Here is an 18,441-nt window from a genome sequence, read left to right on the forward strand (position 1 = left end):
ACTGACATACATAGCTATGGGTAAATGCACGGTTGACAGTGTTGCCAAACAACGTGTTTAAAAATATAATGTGTTTTAGCACATATATGGCTTAAAAACATTTAAAAAAAATGTCCCTTATTAGGAGCAGATGGTGTTTAGACACACACAGTGTTATTAAAGAAAAAATTGTGTCTTGTCCTCAACAAGCATTCTAAAAATGATGCCTTAAAGAGGACCTTTCATGGGTCCAGACTTTATAAACTAAGTATCAGGGTATGTAGGGCATACAGTGGGGATCTAATAGCACTTACTATTTTTTCTGGGTGCCACTCCTTTCACCCGCTGTGGACCCTATTAAATTCTCCTGCCCTGTATGCTAATTTTCGCATCTGAACAGGGAGGAGGAGACTGCCCTGTTTCTCAATGGGCGTCTCTTTCTCCCTGGCTGTGAGCTGTCCAATCGCAGTGGAGAGCGTCACAGCCAGTGAGAAAAAAAAAACTCACCGTCTCCCTGGCTGTGACGCTATCCACTGTGATTGTACAGCTCACAGCCAGGGAGAAGGAGACACCCATTGAGAAACAGGGCAGTCTCCTCTTCCCTGTTCCGATGCGAAAATTATCATACAGGGCAGGAAAATTTAATGGGAGCCACAGCGGGCAAACGGAGCGGCGCCCAGAGACAATTGTAAGTGCTATTATATCTCCGCTGTATGCCCTACATACCCTGATACTAAGTTTATAAAGTCTGGACCCATGAAATGTCCTCTTTAACAAGGGCAGATGGGTCCTAGGTCCTGTCCAACACACAGTCGTCATCATTGTCCTCACCATGCCACTTTTATTAGACTGTGATAGGTCTTCCAATTTGGGAGGGGCCAGTGTAGACCGAGATGACGCAACTGAAAGATTTTTCTAGGGTAACAAGGAGGAGTGCAGTGCCCCAGTAGACCCCTGCAAAAGGTTAATTATTGCTCAAAGAGTTAATTTAATGTTACTGAGTTAAATGTTCTGTTTTACTATTATAGCACTTATTTCTTTGTAAACCTAATGAAAATGTATGAACAACAAGTAGTTAACTGGCAGACCTGGTTAAGTTACCTGGGTGATTGACCTAGCCCACCCCCTGGTTAGTGAGTGTTAGCTGAGAGAAGCTACAGGCAAGATGTTTGTTACAGCTTCTGCAAAGTAGGCCTGGAGAAAAACCTCATCCAGGAAACATCACTCCTAGGACTAAAAAGCTGTCAGAGAGTTACTAAAAAGGGTTTCCTGATATTTAAATACTGATGACCTATCCTCTGGATAGGTCATCAGTATCTGATCGGTGGGGGTCCGACACCCAGGACCCCCAGCGATCAGCTGTTTGAGAAGGCACCGACTCTCCTGTGAGCACTACGGCCTCCTCTGTGCTCACCAAGCACAGCGCTATACATTGTTTAGCGGCTTTGCTTGGTATCGCAGCTCAGCCTGATTTAGTTCTATGGGGCTGATCTGTACCCAGGTCATATGACCAAAGTAACATAGTACATAAGGCCGAAAAAATACATTTGTCCATCCAGTTCGGCCTGTTATCCTGCAAGTTGATCCAGAGGAAGGCAAAAATGAAAACTGTGAGGTAGAAGCAAATTTTCCCCACTTTAGGGGAATAAAAAATTCCTTCCCGACTCCAGTCAGGCAATCAGAATACCTCCCTGGATCAACGACCCCTCTCTAGAAGCTATAGCCTGTAATATTATTACACTCCAGAAATACATCCAGGCCCCTCTTGAATTCCTTTATTGTACTCACCATCACCACCTCCTCAGGCAGAGAGTTCCATAGTCTCACTGCTCTTACCGTAAAGAATCCTTTTCTATGTTTGTGTACAAACCTTCTTTCCTCCAGACGCAGAGGATGTCCCCTCATCACAGTCATAGTCCTGGGGATAAATAGATGATGAGATAGATCTCTGTACTGACCCCTGATATATTTATACATATTAATTAGATCTCCCCTCAGTCGTCTTTTTTTTAAATTGAATAGCCCTAATTTTGATAATCTTTCAGGGTACTGTAGTTGCCCCATTCCAGTTATTACTTTAGTTGCCCTCCTCTGGAACTTCTCCTGCTCTGCTATGTCTGCCTTGTTTACAGGAGCCCAGAACTGTATACAGTACTCTATGTGTGGTCTGACTAGCAATTTGTAAAGTGGTAGGACAATGTTCTTATCACAGGCATCTATGCCCCTTCTGATGCAACCCATTATCTTATTGGCCTTGGCAGCAGCTGCCTGACACTGGTTTTTGCAGCTTAGTTTGCAGTTTATTAAAATTCCTAGATCTTTTTCCATGTCAGTGTTACCGAGTGTTTTACCATTTAGTATGTACGGGTGACTTGCATTATTCCTTCCCATGTGCATAACTTTACATTCGTCAGTGTTAAACCTCATCTGCCACTTATCTGCCCAAGTCTCCAATCTATCCAGATCTGTAGTAGTATACTGTCCTCTTCAGTGTAAATTACTTTACACAGTTTAGTGTCATCTGTGAAAATGTATACATTACTATGCAAGCCTTCTACAAGATCATTAATAAATATATTGAAGAGAATAGGGCCCAATACTGACCCCTGAGGTACCCCACTAGTGACAGTGACCCAAGCTGAGTGTGTACCGTTAATAACCACCCTCTGTTTTCTATCTTTGAGCCAGTTACTTACCCACATACAGACGTTTTCTCACAGTCCGAGCATTCTCATTTTATATGCTAACCTTTTATGTGGTACAGTGTCAAATGCTTTGGAGAAGTCCAGATATATGATATCCATTGATTTGCCGCTGTCAAGTCTAGAACTTACCTCCTCATAGAAACTGATTAAATTAGTTTGGCATGACCGATCCCTCACAAAGCCATGCTGATATGGCGTTATTTGCTTATTTTCGTTGAGATGCTCTAAGATAGCATCTCTCAGAAAACCATCAAACAGTTTACCCACAACAGATGTTAAACTTACCGGCCTATAGTTTCCAGGCTCTGTTTTTGGACCCTTTTTGAATATTGGCACCACATTTGCCATGCGCCAATCCTGTGGGACATTCCCTGTCAGTATAGAGTCTGCAAATATCAGACATAAGGGTCTGGCTATGACATTACTTAATTCCCTTAGGATACGGGGGTGTATGCCATCCGGTCCTGGCGATTTGTCCATTTTAATCTTTTTAAGTCGCTGATGTACTTCTTCCTGGGTCAGACAGGACACTTTTAATAGGGAATTTATTTTTACATTCTGCATGTCATCTGACAGTTCATTTTCCTCAGTAAATACATTGGAGAAAAAAAATATTTAACAGCTTTGCTTTCTCCTCGTCGCTCTCTGCGACTCCCCCCTCATTACTCTTTAAAGGGCTGACAGCTTCAGATTTATACTTTTTAACATTTATATAATTGAAGAACATTTTAGGGTCAGTTTTACTCTCTTTGGCAATTAATCTCTCGGTCTCTAGTTTGGCTGCTTTTATTTGTTTTTTACATGTTCTATTTTTTTTCCCTATAGTTTTTCAGTGCTTCCGTGCTACACTCCTGTTTTAATGATTTATATGCTCTCTTTTTGTCATTTATTGCTTTCTTTACAGTTCTGTTTATCCACATTGGTTTCTTTTTGTTCCTTAACCTTTTATTCCCATACGGTATGTACCTCTCACAATGAGATTTTAGGATGTTTTTTAAAGATATCCCATTTTGTGGCTGTATTTTAATTTTTGAGGACTTATGGCCTCGCTTAGTTAGCTAAATTTAGCTTTTTTTAAGTTTGGTATTTTTGTTCCTCCCTGTATAAACACTCCTTTGAATGATAATTGGAAGGTTATTACTTTATGGTCGCTATTTCCCAGGTGTCCCCCAACCTGCACGTCTGTTGTTCTGTTAGGCCTATTTGTTAATGCTAAGTCCAGTATGGCCGTCCCTCTAGTCGGGTCCTGAACCAGTTGGGAGAGGTAATTGTCTTTGGTTATTGCCAAGAACCTGTTTCCCTTATGAGATATACAAGTTTCAGTTTCCCAGTCTATATCTGGGTAGTTGAAGTCCCCCATAATAACCACCTCATTATGATTTGCCACCTTGTCAATCTCATTTAGTAGTAGATTTTCTGTGGACTCTGGTATATTAGGTGGTTTATAGTAAACTCCTATTAGTAATTTATTATTGTTTTTAGCTCCATGTATCTCTACCCACAGTGACACCACATGTTCATGTCCCTCACTTATATCTTCGTGGAGTGTGGGCTTTAGACAAGACTTTACATAGAGGCAAACCCCTCCTCCTCTCCGGATTTGATGATCCTTTCTAAACAGACTATAACCTTGTACATTAACTGCCCAGTCATAGCTATCATCCAGCCATGTCTTAGTTATTCCCACTATGTCACACATCACTAATTCCAGCTCCCCAGTTTTATTAGTCAGGCTACACCTACACCTTTCCTTCTGAACTGTTCTAGTCCCTCCTTCCATTCCTCCCCCAGTCCCACTACATTGCCCCCGGTCTCTATGTCTCTGATAAACATTTCCTCACTCAGCCTAGGGAAGGCTGTGGAGCTACTTTATCTGACACATAGAAGTAGAGTACATACTTTCTCACATAGAAGTGAATGGGGCTGAGCTGCGATACCAAGCAGAGCCGATATACAATGTGAACATGGGACCAATGTAGATGTCTTCAGCTGCCAAGCGCACATGCAACAAGACAGCAAGCTTCATAGGTAAAATCTGCTGACAGATGCCTTTTAGAGTAATACATGTTGATTAACACAGGTATACTAATGTTCAAACCAGATTCCCAAAAAGTTGGGACACTATACAAATCGTGAATAAAAACTGAATGCAATGATGTGGAGGTGCCAACTTCTAATATTTTATTCAGAATAGAACATAAATCACGGAACAAAAGTTTAAACTGAGAAAATGTACCATTTTAAGGGAAAAATATGTTGAATCAGAATTTCATGGTGTCAACAAATCCCCAAAAAGTTGGGACAAGGCCATTTTCACCACTGTGTGGCATCTCCCCTTCTTTTTAAAACACTCAACAGACGTCTGGGGACTGAGGAGACCAGTTTCTCAAGTTTAGAAATAGGAATGCTCTCCCATTCTTGTCTAATACAGGCCTCTAACTGTTCAATTGTCTTGGGCCTTCTTTGTTGCACCTTCCTCTTTATGATGCGCCAAATGTTCTCTATAGGTGAAAGATCTGGACTGCAGACTGGCCATTTCAGTACCCGGATCCTTCTCCTACGCAGCCCTGATGTTGTTATTGATGCAGAATGTGGTCTGGCATTATCTTGTTGAAAAATGCAGGGTCTTCCCTGAAAGAGATGACGTCTGGATGGGAGCATATGTTGTTCTAGAACCTAAATATATTTTTCTGCATTGATGGTGCCTTTCCAGACATGCAAGCTGCCCATGCCACACACATTCATGCAACCCCATACCATCAGAGATGCAGGCTTCTGAACTGAGCGTTGATAACAACTTGGGTTGTCCTTGTCCTCTTTGGTCCGGATGACATGGCGTCCCAGATTTCCAAAAATAACTTCGAATCGTGACTTGTCTGACCACAGAACAGTCTTCCATTTTGCCACACTCCATTTTAAATGATCCCTGGCCCAGTGAAAACGCCTGAGCTTGTGGATCTTGCTTAGAAATGGCTTCTTCTTTGCACTGTAGAGTTTCAGCTGGCAACGGCGGATGGCATAGTGGATTGTGTTCACTGACAATGGTTTCTGGAAGTATTCCTGAGCCCATTCTGTGATTTCCTTTACAGTAGCATTCCTGTTTGTGGTGCAGTGTCGTTTAAGGGTCCGGAGATCACGGGCATCCAGTATGGTTTTACGGCCTTGACCCTTACGCACAGAGATTGTTCCAGATTATCTGAATCTTCGGATGATGTTATGCACAGTTGATGATGATAGATGCAAAGTCTTTGCAATTTTTCGCTGGGTAACACCTTTCTGATATTGCTCCACTATCTTTCTGCCCAACATTGTGGGAATTGGTGATCCTCTACCCATCTTGGCTTCTGAGAGACACTGCCACTCTGAGAAGCTTTTTTTATACCCAATCATGTTGCCAATTGAACTAATTAGTGTTAATTGGTCTTCCAGCTCTTCGTTATGCTCAAATTGACTTTTTCCAGCCTCTTATTGCTACTTGTCCCAACTTTTTTGGGATTTGTTGACACCATGAAATTTTGAATCAACGTATTTTTCCTTTAAAATGATACATTTACTCGGATTAAACGTTAGATCTGTCATCTACGTTCTATTACAAATAAAATATTGACATTTGCCATCTCCACATCATTGTATTCAGTTTTTATTCACAATTTGTTTAGTGTCCCAACTTTTTGGGAATCCGCTTTGTAGTTATTACGGTAAAATGCATTTACTGTAACTGCACATTATCTTAAAGTAATACAATGTGTTAACTGAAACAGATATATGGATGCACTGAAATGCGCTGAAATGCCCAATTACAAATAGTAGATAAATTAAAACAGTTTTTTATTTATTAATTTTTTGGGTAAAAAGGGTTATTGCACAGCTGTTTTTTCTTGAAACGAATATCATATACAAATCACCAAAACTTTGGATTTCATTTTGTGAAGTTCATAATGTATCCGAATCGTGCATAATCTATTTGCTCATCTCTATTTATAACCTTTCACAGATTGCTTCTCTAAGATCATTACTAACAGCTTTCCTTCTCCTCCTGACATTATGTTAACAGAAACCTGAATGCTCCATCCAGATCAGCAACTGCCAAGACTTCTGCTTTTACAGAGGTTGTGAGTATTGCTGATCATCAATTAACATTGATGGTACTTAATTTTGGCCTAGTTTTTGATAAATGATGACATGGTATAATTTGTCATATGTTGTCTAGAGATGAGAAACTTCTTGAAATTTGTTTGTGCCCAATTCGTTAAATTTATAGAAAAATTATGACCAAATCAATTCTAAACTAATCAAAGTTGCTCCAATTGGTCTGAAAATTGGTATATGACACTTTTTTTTTACTTTTTATTATCTCTTTTTTTACAATTTCTCTCCCCACCTCCTTTTAAAGGGAATCTGTCACCAGTTTATTAGTAACTAAGGGCAACATAAACTGGTGACAGGTCCCCTTAGGAAAATGCTGGGTCACTATGTTGGACCAGCCATTTTGCTAAAATCTTGTGCTAAAGAGCTGGAGCACAGGCTGAAAGAGTCCTCATATTCATGAGCTCCTGGCTCTCCCCGCCCACCTGGCTATATGTTCCCTCTGCTCTTTATTGCTGCCACTTACCCCACTCTCCTTCTCTGATGTTACTTCCTCCTCAGCACCCCAGGTCCTGTCCAACACACAATCATAGTTATCATCATCTTCACCTTCCACATCACTTTTATCAGACTGTGATATGTTGTTATGGGCTCCTTGATCCCCCCCCATGGAATACCTTTTTCTGTATTTGTCCCAAGTGCCACTGTCACTTCCACTGTCTCTACTGCCACCAACATGGCTACAGGTTCCACCACTACCATGTCCAACACAGCTATGCATGGGGTCTCCGTGCCTCTGCTTAAACCTCCTCCTCATGGCAGTCCAAATGCTGACTGTTCTAACTCATCATCAACAGGGAGACTATCTTGAGTATCTTCCACAGCACATAGGGTTTTGTTGCCTCTTCTTAGGAGAAAAGAAGGCACCCAGCTAACAGGGCGCAGTGAAGAGATTATGCAATTTAAAGGCTTTTGGGGGGTTTCAAGGAGAAGGAGCAGGATGAATGCTGTGACTCCTGGTTTCAAGGCACAATGTCAGATACAGAGATTACCTCTACATCATCCTGCTATAACAGAGAGGAGGAGTGAGCCATCCAGTTCACAATCTCATCCTCTTTGTCTTCAATAATAATGTGCTGCCTATCAGAAGCCAGGGAGAATTGTGGACTACTACTACTTATTCTACTACTACTACTACTACTACTACTACTACTACTACTACTACTACTACTACTACTACACATTTAATAACATGGTGACATTACAGTACAATGCTTTTGTTGTAACTACCTGTTATTGTCCAGCAATATGCAAAACGTTTAATAACAGAATGTTATTTTTTTTCTCTAAAATATCTGTCTCTCTGTTCATATACAGGAAAAATTTGTCTCTTATGAAGGGGATTTTGTAATGCAGAATTAGCTCCCAGTTCCTCACGCTCTCAAAACTTTCGCAAAAGCTCTTTTTGATCTCCCTAAAATCTACCAAATTATATCTCCCTGTTCTCTTCCTATAGTGTCACACTATATTATTTGCTTTTGTCTGTAATAGATTTTGTCAGACACTGACATAATACATCCTTCCAGGTCAGAAGCTGTATACAAAATGCTGTTCTATGATGTTTTTAGCAAAGGACCTTCCTCAGTTCTGCCCCTGATTGGTTAATCCAGGCTGTCTTTCAGTCTCTGAGCCAATCAGGGCAAGCCCTCGCCCTACGTTTCTTTCAGTGTCATGTGATGATCCATCTTCTTCCTCCCTCATAGTACTGAGCGAGAATATTCTAATTGCAAATTGTTATTGCGAATATCGGCACTTTGAGAATTCACGAAAATTTAGAATACAGTGCTATATATTCGTAATCGTAAAAAAAAGAATTCATCAGTAACCTCCCTTTTTGCTTGCAGGCTAATGAGAAGGCTGCAAAATCTTTGTGAGACCTTAGCAACATCCCTAGCAACCTACCCCTTTACTATATAAGAAAATCCATAGCAGCCATTTTCTGCAGTTTTTGGCAGTTTTGAGAGACAGCAGTGTCATTGCTGTGCTCTGTGCTTTACAGACTCATTTGGATCCTTATCCATTTACATTAGATAGCTCATATATATATATATAATATAGATAGGGTGCAGGGTGTTAGGTAGTGTGATAGGAATGACTGTGCACACATATGTGTTACGTACATGCTACAGACATAGTGCTGTGATGTCACAACAATACTTAGTGCACCAATCAGTAATATCTACTCAGACCTGATAACATGTGAAGTTGCATGTATTGCACCAAAAATATGCGCATCATTAGTGGCGATTTGTGCAATCGCGTATCTATCTGCATGTAAAGCTATTGTTCTGCCATGCAGTGATCAGGAGTTCTTCCTCACAGTCATGAAAGTTGCTGCCAACCATTTTCTCCAGTCTAAGGTAACTTCTAGCAGCTTGACAAATGTAGCAAAAGTGAGCCACGCCTGTATTGCGTGTGCAATACACGAAAATTACATTGCCGATTTTTGCAATCAAGAAAATAATGACGGGAGATCGCGAATTCATGGCGAATATTAGGCCATAAATTTGCGAAATATTGCAAAAACAAATATTGCCTATGTTGCTCATCACTACTCCCTCACGGTATTTCCTGCCAATATGCACAATAAAATGCCACTGTTTTATGCAATTCGTCCAAAACAAATCAAACATCTTCGATTTGTTTGATGGATGAGTTTTTGTGAAATTCATAACAAATCCAATTAGTTTACAACTGATTTGCTCTTCTCTAGTGTATTTTGTCATATGAGTTTGTGTTTACCTAAATGAAAGACCAATGCCCAGATTTATTTATTTATTGTATTATATGTAAAACCATTTTTTTTATTTTGAGAGAAAACATTTAATATTTCTCCACATGGTATCTTACAAAAGGCTTACACAGAAAGCATTTTGTCATTTATACAAAAATTCATATTAGTATTGGAACTATAAAGAATCATGTATAGTCATTCATATTTGATACATTTAGTATTGAGCTCTCAATTTGAATTGCTAAACGTTATAGTTTAAGTTCAAAAATGCTCTAAGAATTGTGCTCCATCTACAATCATTATATATATATTTTCTATATATTTGAGCATTTTAGACAAAAGAAAATAGTGCTGCAATCTTGTTCATCCTCTCCATACACAGTGGGAGGTCTCAATGACATGTATGATTGATGAAACCTGCTGTGCTACTGATGTGATACTTCCTGATGTCAAACCTTTTCTGATCATCAGAAATAGCATATAGGTATGTCTACCCTTACCTTAGCTCAAATTAATGACTTCAATATTATTAAAAATAAAATAATTTAAATAAATATATAAAATTTTGTACCATGGTAGTAAAACCAATGACAGACTACAGATGCAAGTAACAGTGCTCCTTGAGACAGAAATACAGCAACATAAAGTATCTGCTGGAGTGGTCTCCATTTTGTGAATATAAATGTGAGCACTTCTAGAGAAATTCAAAGTTGCCAATGCAATGTGTAAGGTTCTTTTTTTTCCCATCCTTTTATTAAGCAATAATATTTCCATACAAAATAAACCATCATAATTATTATTTCCTATTACTTAAAGCTTATCCCCCGATACCCCTTTGCGATGCGTCGCCCACCCCCCGACAAAATACAAGGAACAGGGATAGTGAGAGGTTGAGGCAGGAAAAATAAAAAATTCCATTCTCCCAATACCTTAAACCATTTATCCTCTTTGTTTACATGAGATATTTTCATACCTAAGCTTGAAAAGATCCCTCAAGATCCAAGATTCTACCATAAATGGAATTGCCACTTTCAATTTTTGGGTAGTATAATTATGTATTGCCTCGCAGTATTCTTTTAGTTCTGTACAAGTCCAAAACATATAAATGATCGGCCTCAGGTGAATCACACCATGGGCAGTTAGAAGTCTTTCTAAAACCCCATTTATTAAGCCATAAAAGTGTAATATAAATTCTGTGTAAAATATTAAATTGAACTGATATATGATTCAAATTATGAAAAACTAATCCCACGTTCACCAGTATATTATCCCAATCATCCAATTAAATCATTGGGCAAGCCCTTCTCCCTGGCTTTTGCCCAGGAGAGTGTACATTAAAAAATCATGCTTTAACCCCTTCCGACTGCCATATGGCTATATACAGTACAGACCAAAAGTTTGGACACACCTTCTCATTCAAATAGTTTTATTTATTTTCATGACTATCAAAATTGTAGATTCACACTGAAGGCATCAAAACTATGAATTAACACATGTGGAATTATATACATAACAAAAAAGTGTGAAACAACTGAAAATATGTCATATTCTAGGTTCTTCAAAGTAGCCACCTTTTGCTTTGATTACTGCTTTGCACACTCTTGGCATTTTCTTGATGAGCTTCAAGAGGTAGTCACCTGAAATGATCTTGCAACAGTCTTGAAGGAGTTCCCAGAGATGCTTAACACTTGTTGGCCCTTTCGCCTTCACTCTGCGGTCCAGCTCACCCCAAACCATCTTGATTGGGTTCAGGTCCGGTGACTGTGGCGCAGCACTCTCCTTCATGGTCAAATAGCCCTTACACAGCCTGGAGGTAGGTTTGGGGTCATCGTCCTGTTGAAAAATTAATGATGGTCCAACTAAACGCAAACCGGATGGAATAGCATGCCGCTGCAAGATGCTGTGGTAGCCATGCTGGTTCAGTATGCCTTCAATTTTGAATAAATCCCCAACAGTGTCACCAGCAAAGCACCCCTACACCATCACACCTCCTCCTCTATGCTTCACGGTGGGAACCAGGCATGTAGAGTCCATCCGTTCACCTTTTCTGCGTCGCACAAAGACACGGTGGTTGGAACCAAAGATCTCAAATTTGGACTCATCAGACCAAAGCACAGATTTCCACTGGTCTAATGTCCATTCCCTGTGTTCTTTAGCCCAAACAAGTCTCTTCTGCTTGTTGCCTGTCCTTAGCAGTGGTTTCCTAGCAGATATTCTACCATGAAGGCCTGATTCACACAGTCTCCTCTTAACAGTTATTCTGCTGCTAGAAATCTGTGTGGCATTGACCTGGTCTCTAATCTGAGCTGCTGTTAACCTGCGATTTCTGAGGCTGGTGACTCGGATGAACTTATCCTCCACAGGTGACTCTTGGTCTTCCTTTCCTGGGGCGGTCCGCATGTGAGCCAGTTTCTTTGTAGCGCTTGATGGTTTTTGTGACTGCACTTGGGGACACTTTCAAAGTTTTCCCAATCTTTCGGACTAACTGACCTTCATTTCTAAAGTAATGATGGCCGCTCATTTTTCTTTACTTAGCTGCTTTTTTCTTGCCATAATACAAATTCTAACAGTCTATTCAGTAGGACTATCAGCTGTGTATCCCTCTGACTTCTCCACAACGTAACTGATGGTCCCAACCCCATTTATAAGGCAAGAAATCCTACTTATTAAACCTGACAGGGCACATCTGTGAAGTGAAAACCATTGTAGGTGACTACCTCTTGAAGCTCATCAAGAGGATGCCAAGAGTGTGCAAAGCAGTAATCAAAGCAAAAGGTGGCTACTTTGAAGAACCTAGAATATGACATATTTTCAGTTGTTTCACACTTTTTTGTTATGAATATAAAGAAAACTCTTTGAATGAGAAGATGTGTCCAAACTTTTGGTCTGTACTGCACGTGCTATCTGCACATGCCTGTGCAGCTAGCACGTATATACACGTGCTGGTAGCGCTTTAATCCCAGCGCTGGCCTGCTTTAGCAGGAGCAGGTCAGGTCCCAGCTGAAAGACTCAGCGTGGACCCTGAGGAGAAGACAGGAGCGGTTTATTACCGCTTCTGCCTTCTCCTGTGCTGGCAGGAGATCGCTGAAGGAGCGCACAGTGGAGGGAAAAGGATGCGTCAGAGCTGCTTCCTCTCCGGCAAGGGGGGTCTGGATCAGGGGCAGGGGCAGAGCTGCAGGGTCTAAGGAGACCCTGATCAGCTCTGCCTGTGGATGCCCCACTTACAGTTGAAAGTAAAAAAAAAGTCTGTGCCCTCCAGAGCTCTTTTATTGACCTAAACTAAAATAAATACAAATTTAAAAAATCCGTCATGAGACGGAGGCCGATGCCCATAGGATTGTATTGGGCATGCGCCGGATCTTGTGTGAAGTCGGGGACAGTAGTAGCCGCCCAGCGATGTGAATATTGATGAGCTGGGCGGCGCTTCAAAACGGCAGTTGGGGGCGGCTGGCTGGGCGCAAGTGGAGATGAAACGCAGCCCCTTGGGCAGATTGAAGATGGTTCAGCCAGGTTATAAAACTTCGGTTTGCTGTATTTATAAGGTGGACAGGGGGGATACTTAGATGATTTTAATACACTTTATAAGACCTGTACTGTGATATATATATACCTAAATATGCTTATTGTGCCTGTCAGTGTCCCTTTAACCATATTTATGAACTTAATGTCAAATCCCATCTTCTCTAACACACTCCAGAGGAATCTCCACTCTGTCAAAGGCCTTAGAGGAATCCAAAGACAGGATGGAGCAAGAGAACCTCTGGGAGGACTGAATATTGGCAATAAGGCGGTGCAAATTATAATGAGTACCCTTATTAGGAATAAACCCATTTTGATTAGGATGTATAATAGATTAAATAACTTTAGACAACCTAATAGTAAGAATCCTTGAGAGAAGCTTAACATCTGTATTAAGTAATGAAATCGGCCAATATGAACCCATGATCTACCGCCTCTGTCATTGATTCCGGAAGACTACCGTCCTCTATTGCCTAAATAAATTCCTTCAGAAAAACAACCTCCCTATATTTACAATAAAATTCATATGGGAGTCCATCAGATCCTGGAGAAGAGTTTCCCACACAAGCTTTAAAAAGTGGTCTCTAAGTCTTGCAAGGAGAGGTCCGCATCAAGGGACTCTCTTTGGATATCTTTAAGGACTGGAAGAGAGATAGAATCCAAATATGAATCAATCTGAAGCACTATTTTCTGATTTATATAGTTCCAGAAAATATTTCACGAATGCCTATTTAATGCATTTCTGATCTTGAATAATTGCGCCTTCAGAAGAATGAATGCTAACTATCTCTTTTTTTTGGATCCTGATTAGAGATCACCCTAGCTAGCATTTTCCCTGGGCGACCTAATTCAGAAAAACATTTTTGTCCCCTAAAAAAAAGCCTTTCCTGGGCCTTATCCAGAAGTAAGTCAGAAAAGGCCCGACTTGTCCTCTGCATAGTTTCCCTAGTTTGTTCTGTGTTCTTACTGGAAAACTCATCCATACTGGCAGCCGCTGCTTCTTGCAAGTCTCTCTTTTAGAATAGCTTGTTCTTAAATTGGAAATATTACTAATAAACACCCCCCCCCCCCTCATAAAGACCTTAAATACATTCCATACCAAATGGGTCCTTGCTGAGTTATAATTACTATCCTAAAATAATTCTATCATGGTTGTCCATTATAAAAATCCATTGATGGTTCAATCTAAATGGAGGTCTAACACTGTATTTATCATCCACCATACATAACTCAATGGAGAGAGGTAAATGTTCGGATAAAGACCTAGCCTCATATTTCATACACTTTATATATTTCAAATAGTTTTTTTTATCAGGGCTAAATCTATCCTAGAAATCGACCTCCCAGATTTACTAACACAGGAAGATGCTTGCTTCCCCTTCCCTAACTATCCCCATATATCCACAAAAGCCAGAGTCCAAACGAGACAAAGGAGACCCTTGATGTGGTATATACGTGTCTCTCTCCATTGAAACCCTATCCTTTTCTGGATCAATAACACAATTAAAGTCCCCTGTCAAAATGAAAGGGCATTTAGGCCACTGATCCATAAAAGTTAGTAAACATTTAAGTACTGTGAGGATTCGCTCTGGTAGTTGGGATAAGCGGGTGCAGTACAGAGGCAAAGTACAAGTTTGTAATTCAAATGTCCGTGTTCATTCACACATAAGGTCAAACAAAAAACACTCTTTTCAGGGTTGGTGTTTGTTTACACCGAGTAGAAAGTTCATGCATAACAAAAAATGTCACCTTGTCGGCGGTTCTGCCTCCAGCAGTCTAAATGCAGGCTTTAGGTGGCCTGCTCTCCCAACACACGGGTCTCAGCTTTTCAGCCCAGCAGAGGGCTGAGATCACAACACACAGGGCGTTCTCTGCTGCTGAGCCTAGCTGCCTTTTTAAGGATAGCCAGGTGCTGTCAAAACCCGGCCTGGAACGTGGGGAGTAGTCACCCACCCAGCACTTTGACTACTCCCAATAAGAGTCATTTCAGATGAGCCATTTACAGTCATACAAAATAGCAAATGTGTAAATCAGCATTAGCTGCCGCTGACACATGAAAATAACGGCTCTTACTTCATCAAGGCCAGGAACCTCGGTGACACATACCTACCATCAATGATGACCCCTTGTACCTTCCTACAGTACATAAAGATAAAGAGGAGAGAAATAATAAATAAAAGCCAAAATGCATAGTTTCCCAGATAAGTTTCCATAAAGGTAAACAAATCTCCCCTGCTTATAGATGTAGGAGGCCCGGCAGACAAAATCAATTTCTTTGTGAATTAATACTGTTACTCCTTTTGAATAACTGGTAAAAGTGGAATGATAGGTCTGCACGGCCCAAACCCCAACGAGTCAAGGCATCTCCCCCTCAGTAAAGTGGGTCTCCACTAAGCTGACAATCGCTGGAAGATGTCTCCGTACCCTGATCAGAAACTGTCTGACTTTTAAATTTATCACTAAGACCCCGAACATTCCAGTTTAGGATTCTAACCAACATCAATCAGCCCCAAAAAAAAGAAAAAACAAAATGACATTTCCTACCTCTGCCCCCCAACCTGGGAGGCACATTTCAACCCACCCCACAAACTACATACCTCACCGCCACCCCACCCCCACCCTTCCCGCTCTTGATCCGCCACATCTTACGACAGATCTCTCAACTGAGACCACCTCTCCTCCTTTTCCCTCCCACCCACCGCAATGGAAAAATACAAAATGGATCAGATGTTATTCTGATCAAGCCAGGCTACCTCAAGGTCAGGAGTACCAAAAAAGTGAGTCCCACTATTAAAGATTATCCACAATTTCGCTGGATAGACAAATTAATATTTAATGTTCTTTTCACTGAGTAGTCTCTTAACCTCGGTATAGCTATGTCTATTTTCCTGAATATCCTTAGAAAAATTTGGAAAAAGGACAATTTATTTCCATTGTATAGAATAGGGGGGCACTTCCTTGCCCTTCTCAAGATCATTTCCCTATCTCATGAAACAAGTATTTTCACAAGAAGTGTCCGTGGGTACCTTCCAGTAGTTGGTATACCCCCTGGAACCCGACGGGCCCATTCCCAAAAAAATAATGGAGAGAAATGCTCCCTTCCAAACCTCTCCAGAATGAAATTGTGTATCATATCACCAGGATTATCCCCTTCCATGCCTTCAGGTAGGCCCACAATTTTCACATTACATCGCCTAGACCTGTCTTCCAGATCCACCTTTTTTTAAGGTGTTACCCTCAGATCTCAACATGGGGATTTCCATGTTAAGCATTTTAACTTCCTTCTCCAGGACCTCCACCCTTTTTTTCTTATGGTAGTTACTCTGTCCCGTATTTTGGAGACATCATCTTTTATCAGAACCACATTGGTCTGAATTACCCCAAGTTGAGTTGAGATGTCTTTTATAAACACTCCAGTTATTTTTAACCGCGCCCAAGACTTCATTCAGTGGTAAGGATCCATCTTTGGACAAGACATTTACATCATCTCTCTCCGCCCCCAACTCGTGAATGTAATGATCTGATACGTCTTCCATTCTAGATCCGCCTTTTTTTTCTACATCCAAATCATGTGACCCTTTTTGTCCCGCTCTAGTAGTTACAACCTTTGGAGAATTTTGACAGATGTATACTCAACAGAACCCCTTTTTTAGGGACCATTTTTTTCCTTCTCTCCCCTTTTTTTAACTTATTATTCTCCTCTCCCTTTCCTCCCTTTTTCTTTTTCCCTTTCGCTTTTCTCTCCTTTCTCCTCCCTCTTTTCTTCCTTTTTTTTCTCGTTTCCTCTTTCAATTTTTCCCCCTTATTTTTTCCCCTTTCCCTGTCTACTTCTCTTCTTTCTTATATTAATTACCAGAATGCAAATCTCAAAACTTGCTGTGGTAAAAAGCAAAAAAAGAAAAAAAGGGGAATAAAATTGTTAATACAAATAGTTCACCCAAAGTACAACCAGTACCAGTCCAATAATATATTCAGAAGAAAATCGAATTAAGCAGACCTTTGGTATGATGAAGCAAACACAAGAGAGTTGGAGGATATACACAAGGAAACAAAAGGGAGGGTGGAGCAAACAAACTAACCAGGGAGGACACAGAGCAGCGTCTCTTCAAACCTCGATCCTGGGACGGAAAGGAGCGGAGAACGAGAAGGTGGAGGAGCAAAGAGCAGAGAGGCAAAAGACAGCAGGCAGGGATCGGAGACAGGAGCCCTCCAGGGAACGTCAGATAGAAGCGGGCAGTCACGGCACAGAGACGGGGAGGGTGATGAGGAGATCCGGACTTGTGTGAGATTGTGAAACAGCTATTTCTGCATAATGTCTGTACTTAAACTGTCATTTGGAATTCCGGGCACTAGAGGCCACTGTTTTGCAGCTACAGCCAGCACACTCTGAGATTTGAATATGCAAAACAGATAATGACTCATGCTGCTGCCTGTGAGTGAACCAGGAAGTGTGCTGATCTGGCATGGTGGAAGGATTGTGCTGTGAGAAACTGAATCCGAATCTATCCTGGCTTGCAGATGTCCAGCAGTTAATGGACACTCAGAAGAAGGAGAGTGGCTGTAATATCCTTTCTGTATCCAGCTCTTTTGAAAGAGAGGTTGTCCCAGGAAGACCAGTCCAGTGTGTGGACAGAAGGCCTCACCATCAAGCAAGGTTGCACGGTTGCTGAGAAGTTGGTGGCCATCTCTGGTAGGCTGCATCCTCGGGACCAGAATTGACACAGGTCAGTACACCTGGTTACTAATTGCAATATATTGTGTGGCGCCTGAAGTTACAGAGACTAGCCTAGGCCTAGCATTAGTTAGTCAGTTAGGATTTATATCATTTTGCTAGGCTGTACTGTACTGGACTGCAGCACAGTTATTGACTTGCAGGCTCTGCTGTGTTTGCCACCGGCTAAGGGTGTTCTCTGTAGCGGCACAGCACGACTTACAGGCTCTGCTGTGTCCGCCATCGGCTAGGCCTGTCCATTGGGCAGGGACATTTACTGTGGGTCCGGGATATAATTTTTCTATGCATGTTTGTATTGCTTTGGTGATGCTTATGTTATTACTTGTTGTTTAAGTAAAGTTTTCTGTTCTTGCATATTAAGCTGGTGTCAGTGTCTCTTTCCTTGTCTGTGACTTTGCTTTATTCTGGGGAGCCCACCCCGGTACACGGCTTACACTTGCACCAAGGGTTGGAAGCGGTGAGACCCTCAGGTTGTTCAGGGTAGCGCGTAGGTTACACAGCATGGCAATTGGAGGAGGAGGAGGGAGGCGCAATGTAGCATGACTACGTCATCACGTCAACCCAGATGTTATATGTAAAACCATTGAATTCAACAACGTACTTTATTTTTGCATGACTGTATAACA

At 41.1% G+C, this 18,441-nt stretch overlaps 1 protein-coding gene across 3 annotated transcripts in view; it reads right to left on the reverse strand.

The window, feature by feature from the left end:
- Window positions 1–18,441, reverse strand: part of NPFFR2 (neuropeptide FF receptor 2) — a 359,549-nt gene that overhangs the window by 111,771 nt on the left and 229,337 nt on the right. The gene's annotated exons all lie outside the window — the stretch shown is intronic.

Source organism: Bufo gargarizans, chromosome 1, assembly GCF_014858855.1.
Source record: "Bufo gargarizans isolate SCDJY-AF-19 chromosome 1, ASM1485885v1, whole genome shotgun sequence".
NCBI lineage: Eukaryota > Metazoa > Chordata > Amphibia > Anura > Bufonidae > Bufo > Bufo gargarizans.